Below are 6,561 nucleotides of genomic sequence, written 5' to 3'. Positions count from 1 at the left end.
CTCCTGCTGCTTGTGTTTCAGCATGTCCTGAAGAACCTGCAGCTCCTTCTGCTTCTGCAACCTCAACTCCTTCAGCTGCTCAAACAAACTGTTCTCCAACTCCTCCTTCTCACACCGCAAACACTCCAATCGGGCCACAGGCCCCACTAGTGACACAGAACCACACACACACACACACACACAGACACACACACACACACACACAGAGAGAGATAAACATGTATAAATGTATAAGAATTTGTGGATAAAATTATTATGAGATTATTTATAATCAAACGACTACACTACACAACCACATCTTCCTTTTATTTACATATTATACAGATATTTAGAGATATTTACATTTTATTTACCCGCGTGCGTCTCTCTTCTCCAAGGTAGCGGAGAGATATGAAAGGATAAAAGGGGAAAAGAATAAAATGCACGTCGGTTTTAAATTCGCAGGCTACCTGCGCTGAAGGCGTGGAAAACGAGCACGTGACGGAAAGGCTTCCGTACCCGATGGGTCCAAATCACATGCCCAGCAAAGTAGCCTTAAACCTGGACACACAATGGAGACCATTTGACCCTTTAAAATCATACTACAACCAGACTTCCAGGCCCAAGAGGTCACACAGTCATGCCCAGCAAAGTAGCTCTGGGCCTGGGCACACTTCACGCAGTTTGACCGTTTAAATAAAACTAGAAACAGACTTCCTGGCCCAAGAGGTCACAGTCATACCCAGCAAAGTACGTTTAAACCTGGAAACAAATCAGATCCTTTCTGTCATTCAAAGGAATGGGCCTGCAACTCACAACCACATCCCCAGTGAAGCGCACCGTCACCCAGCCACACTACCCCACCTTGCCCGTCCTGGAACAACCACACCTCCAGGGCACCACATGCCAATCTCTCATGCCCAGCAAACTGCAACCTCACGCAGCCAGGCCACACACTGTCTCCCCTTGTACCGTCCAAGGACGAACTCCTCCACAAACCTGGTGTTCACGCGCACACACGCAATTACAACGAATTGGTGGAGAACTTTGAAACAAACGTGCTGACTTTGAATACTCACATCTAGGCTGGGCCAGGTCCAAATGGCCTGCAGCTCGGTGCGCATTAACTGCTTGACTGTCCGTCACGAACGCCACCTGCCAAGCGTTCGTTCCGTCCCTGGCGGATTTTAAAAAATCGTAGCGTGAGAACGATGGGTCCGATCCGCGTGCCGCTTAAAGGCGATTACAGGGGAGATGCAACCCTTTCCAAAGAACCATGAAAAGACTTTCTACTCCCAAGGAAACGAGATATTAAGCCGCAATGACGTCCGACGCGCGCATTTTCTCCGCCGCGCAGCACATTTAAAAAAATCATAGCGTGAAAACCGTGGGTTCGATCCGCGTGCCGCTCGAAGGCGATTACAGGGGAGATGCAGCCCTTTCCAAAGAGGCATGAACAGACTTCCTACTCCCAAGGAGCCCAAAGATATTAAGCCGCAAATACGTCCTACGCGCGTCTTTTCTACGCCGCGCACCACATTTAAAAAATCGTATCGGAAGAACGGTGGGTCCAATCCGCGTGCCGCTTAAAGGCGATTACAAGGGAGATGCAACCCTTTCCAAAGAACCATGAAAAGACTTTCTACTCCCAAGGAAACGAGATATTAAGCCGCAATGACATCCGACGCGCGCATTTTCTCCGCCGCGCAGCACATTTAAAAAAATCATAGCGTGAAAACCGTGGGTTCGATCCGCATGCCGCTTAAAGGCGATTACAGGGGAGATGCAGCCCTTTCCAAAGAGCCATGAACAGACTTTCTACACCCAATGAGACAAGAGATATTAAGCCGCAAATACGTCCGGCGCGCGTCTTTTCTCCGCCGCGCAACACATTTAAAAAAAATCGTAGCGTGAAAAACGTGGGTTCGATCCGCGTGCCGCTCGAAGGCGATTACAGGGGAGATGCATCCCTTTCAAAAGAGCCATGAACAGACTTTCTACTCCCAAGGAGACCAGAAATATTAACATATAAAGCGTTACGCTCCAGTCGGATGAACGAGAAACGCTTGTACAATTGCAACGAATTGGAGGAGAAAGTTTAAACATACGCGCTGACTTTGAACGCTCACATCTAGGCCGGGCCAACTCCAAATGGCGTGCAACTCGGTGTGCATCACCTCCATGACTGTCCCTAACCAACGCCACCTGCCACGCTTTCGGCCTATCCCTGGCAGCATTAAAAAATCATAGCGTGATAACGATGGTTCCGATGCGCGTGCCGCTCGAAGGCGATTACAGGGGAGATACAGCCCTTTCCAAAGAGCCATGAACAGACTTTCTACTCCCAAGGAGACAAGAAATATTACGCGCATTTTCTCCGACGCGCACCACGTTTAAAAAATCGTAGCGTGAGAACGGTGGGTCCGATCCGCGTGCCGCTTAAAGGCGATTATAGGGGAGATGCAACCCTTTCGAAAGAACCATGAAAAGACTTTCTACTCCCAAGGAGACAAGAGATATTAAGCCGCAATGACGTCCGACGCGCGCATTTTCTCCGCCGCGCAGCACATTTAAAAAAATCATAGCGTGAAAACCGTGGGTTCGATCCGCGTGCCGCTCGAAGGCGATTACAGGGGAGATGGAGCCCTTTCCAAAGAGGCATGAACAGACTTCCTACTCCCAAGGAGCCCAAAGATATTAAGCCGCAAATACGTCCTACGCGCGTCTTTTCTACGCCGCGCACCACATTTAAAAAATCGTAGCGTAAGAACGGTGGGTCCGATCCGCGTGCCGCTTAAAGGCGATTACAGGGGAGATGCAAACCTTTCCAAAGAGCCATGAAAAGACTTTCTACTCCCAAGGAGACAAGAGATATTAAGCCGCAATGACGTCCGACGCGCGCATTATCTCCGCCGCGCAGCACATTTAAAAAAATCATAGCGTGAAAACCGTGGGTTCGATCCGCGTGCCGGTCGAAGGCGATTACAGGGGAGATGCAGCCCTTTCCAAAGAGCCATGAACAGACTTTCTACTCCCAATGAGACAAGAGATATCAAGCCGCAAATACGTCCGGCGCGCGTCTATTCTCCGCCGCGCAACACATTTAAAAAAAATCGTAGCGTGAAAACCGTGGGTTCGATCCGCGTGCCGCTTAAAGGCGATTACAGGGGAGATGCAGCCCTTTCCAAAGCGCCATGAAAAGACTTTCTACTCCCAAGGAGACAAGAGATATTAAGCCGAAATGACGTCCGACGCGCGCATTTCCTCCGCCGCGCACCACATTTAAAAAAATCATAGCGTGAAAACCGTGGGTTCGATCCGCGTGCCGCTCGAAGGCGACTACAGGGGAGATGCAGCCCTTTCCAAAGAGGCATGAACAGACTTCCTACTCCCAAGGAGCCCAAAGATATTAAGCCGCAAATACGTCCTACGCGCGTCTTTTCTACGCCGCGCACCACATTTAAAAAATCGTATCGGAAGAACGGTGGGTCCAATCCGCGTGCCGCTTAAAGGCGATTACAAGGGAGATGCAAACCTTTCCAAAGAGCCATGAAAAGACTTTCTACTCCCAAGGAGACAATAGATATTAAGCCGAAATGACGTCCGACGCGCGCATTTTCTCCGCCGCGCACCACATTTAAAAAAATCATAGCGTGAAAACCGTGGGTTCGATCCGCGTGCCGCTCGAAGGCGATTACAGCGGAGATGCAGCCCTTTCCAAAGAGCCATGAAAAGACTTTCTACTCCCAAGGAGACAAGAGATATTAAGCCGAAATGACGTCCGACGCGCGCATTTCCTCCGCCGCGCACCACATTTAAAAAAATCATAGCGTGAAAACCGTGGGTTCGATCCGCGTGCCGCTCGAAGGCGATTACAGGGGAGATGCAGCCCTTTCCAAAGAGCCATGAACAGACTTTCTACACCCAATGAGACAAGAGATATTAAGCCGCAAATACGTCCGGCGCGCGTCTTTTCTCCGCCGCGCAACACATTTAAAAAAAATCGTAGCGTGAAAAACGTGGGTTCGATCCGCGTGCCGCTCGAAGGCGATTACAGGGGAGATGCATCCCTTTCAAAAGAGCCATGAACAGACTTTCTACTCCCAAGGAGACCAGAAATATTAACATATAAATCGTTACGCTCCAGTCGGATGAACGAGAAACGCTTGTACAATTGCAACGAATTGGAGAAAGTTTAAACAAACGCGCTGACTTTGAACGCTCACATCTAGGCCGGGCCAACTCCAAATGGCGTGCAACTCGGTGTGCATCACCTCCATGACTGTCCCTAACGAACGCCACCTGCCACGCTTTCGGCCTATCCCTGGCGGCATTAAAAAATCGTAGCGTGATAACGATGGTTCCGATGCGCGTGCCGCTCGAAGGCGATTACAGGGAAGATACAGCCCTTTCCAAAGAGCCATGAACAGACTTTCTACTCCCAAGGAGACAAGAGATATTACGCGCATTTTCTCCGACGCGCACCACGTTTAAAAAATCGTAGCGTAAGAACGGTGGGTCCGATCCGCGTGCCGCTTAAAGGCGATTACAGGGGAGATGCAACCCTTTCCAAAGAACCATGAAAAGACTTTCTACTCCCAAGGAGACAAGAGATATTAAGCCGCAATGACGTCCGACGCGCGCATTTTCTCCGCCGCGCAGCACATTTAAAAAAATCATAGCGTGAAAACCGTGGGTTCGATCCGCGTGCCGCTCGAAGGCGATTACAGGGGAGATGGAGCCCTTTCCAAAGAGGCATGAACAGACTTCCTACTCCCAAGGAGCCCAAAGATATTAAGCCGCAAATACGTCCTACGCGCGTCTTTTCTACGCCGCGCACCACATTTAAAAAATCGTAGCGTAAGAACGGTGGGTCCGATCCGCGTGCCGCTTAAAGGCGATTACAGGGGAGATGCAAACCTTTCCAAAGAGCCATGAAAAGACTTTCTACTCCCAAGGAGACAAGAGATATTAAGCCGCAATGACGTCCGACGCGCGCATTTTCTCCGCCGCGCAGCACATTTAAAAAAATCATAGCGTGAAAACCGTGGGTTCGATCCGCGTGCCGCTCGAAGGCGATTACAGGGGAGATGGAGCCCTTTCCAAAGAGGCATGAACAGACTTCCTACTCCCAAGGAGCCCAAAGATATTAAGCCGCAAATACGTCCTACGCGCGTCTTTTCTACGCCGCGCACCACATTTAAAAAATCGTAGCGTAAGAACGGTGGGTCCGATCCGCGTGCCGCTTAAAGGCGATTACAGGGAAGATGCAAACCTTTCCAAAGAGCCATGAACAGACTTTCTACTCCCAATGAGACAATAGATATCAAGCCGCAAATACGTCCGGCGCGCGTCTATTCTCCGCCGCGCAACACATTTAAAAAAAATCGTAGCGTGAAAACCGTGGGTTCGATCCGCGTGCCGCTTAAAGGCGATTACAGGGGAGATGCAGCCCTTTCCAAAGAGCCATGAAAAGACTTTCTACTCCCAAGGAGACAAGAGATATTAAGCCGAAATGACGTCCGACGCGCGCATTTCCTCCGCCGCGCACCACATTTAAAAAAATCATAGCGTGAAAACCGTGGGTTCGATCCGCGTGCCGCTCGAAGGCGATTACAGGGGAGATGCAGCCCTTTCCAAAGAGGCATGAACAGACTTTCTACTCCCAAGGAGCCCAAAGATATTAAGCCGCAAATAAGTCCTACGCGCGTCTTTTCTACGCCGCGCACCACATTTAAAAAATCGTAGCGTAAGAACGGTGGGTCCGATCCGCGTGCCGCTTAAAGGCGATTACAGGGGAGATGCAACCCTTTCCAAAGAACCATGAAAAGACTTTCAACTCCCAAGGAGACAAGAGATATTAAGCCGCAATGACGTCCGACGCGCTCATTTTCTCCGCCGCGCAGCACATTTAAAAAAATCATAGCGTGAAAACCGTGGGTTCGATCCGCGTGCCGCTCGAAGCCGATTACAGGGGAGATGCAGCCCTTTCCAAAGAGCCATGAACAGACTTCCTACTCCCAAGGAGACAAGAGATATTAAGCAGCAATGATGTCCGACACGCGCATTTTCTCCGCCGCGCACCACATTTAAAAAATCTTAGCGTGAGAACGGTGGGTCCGATCCGCGTGCCGCTTAAAGGCGATTACAGGGGAGATGCAGCCCTTTCCAAAGAGCCATGAAAAGACTTTCTACTCCCAAGGAGACAAGAGATATTAAGCCGAAATGACGTCCGACGCGCGCATTTTCTCCGCCGCGCACCACATTTAAAAAAATCATAGCGTGAAAACCGTGGGTTCGATCTGCGTGCCGCTCGAAGGCGATTACAGGGGAGATGCAGCCCTTTCCAAAGATCCATGAACAGACTTCCTACTCCCAAGGAGACAAGAGATATTAACATATAAAGCGTTACGCTCCAGTCGGATGAGCGAGAAACGCTTGAGCAGTTGCAACGAATTGGAGGAGAAAGTTTAAACAAACGCGCTGACTTTGAACGCTCACATCTAGGTCTGGCCATGTCCAAATGGCGTGCAACTCGGTGCGCATCACCTCCATGACTGTCCCTAACGAACGCCACCTGCC

This window comes from Electrophorus electricus, chromosome 9 (genome assembly GCF_041902795.1).
Source record: "Electrophorus electricus isolate QZ-2024a chromosome 9, ASM4190279v1, whole genome shotgun sequence".
Taxonomy (NCBI): domain Eukaryota; kingdom Metazoa; phylum Chordata; class Actinopteri; order Gymnotiformes; family Gymnotidae; genus Electrophorus; species Electrophorus electricus.
This window is presented reverse-complemented; position numbering follows the sequence as displayed.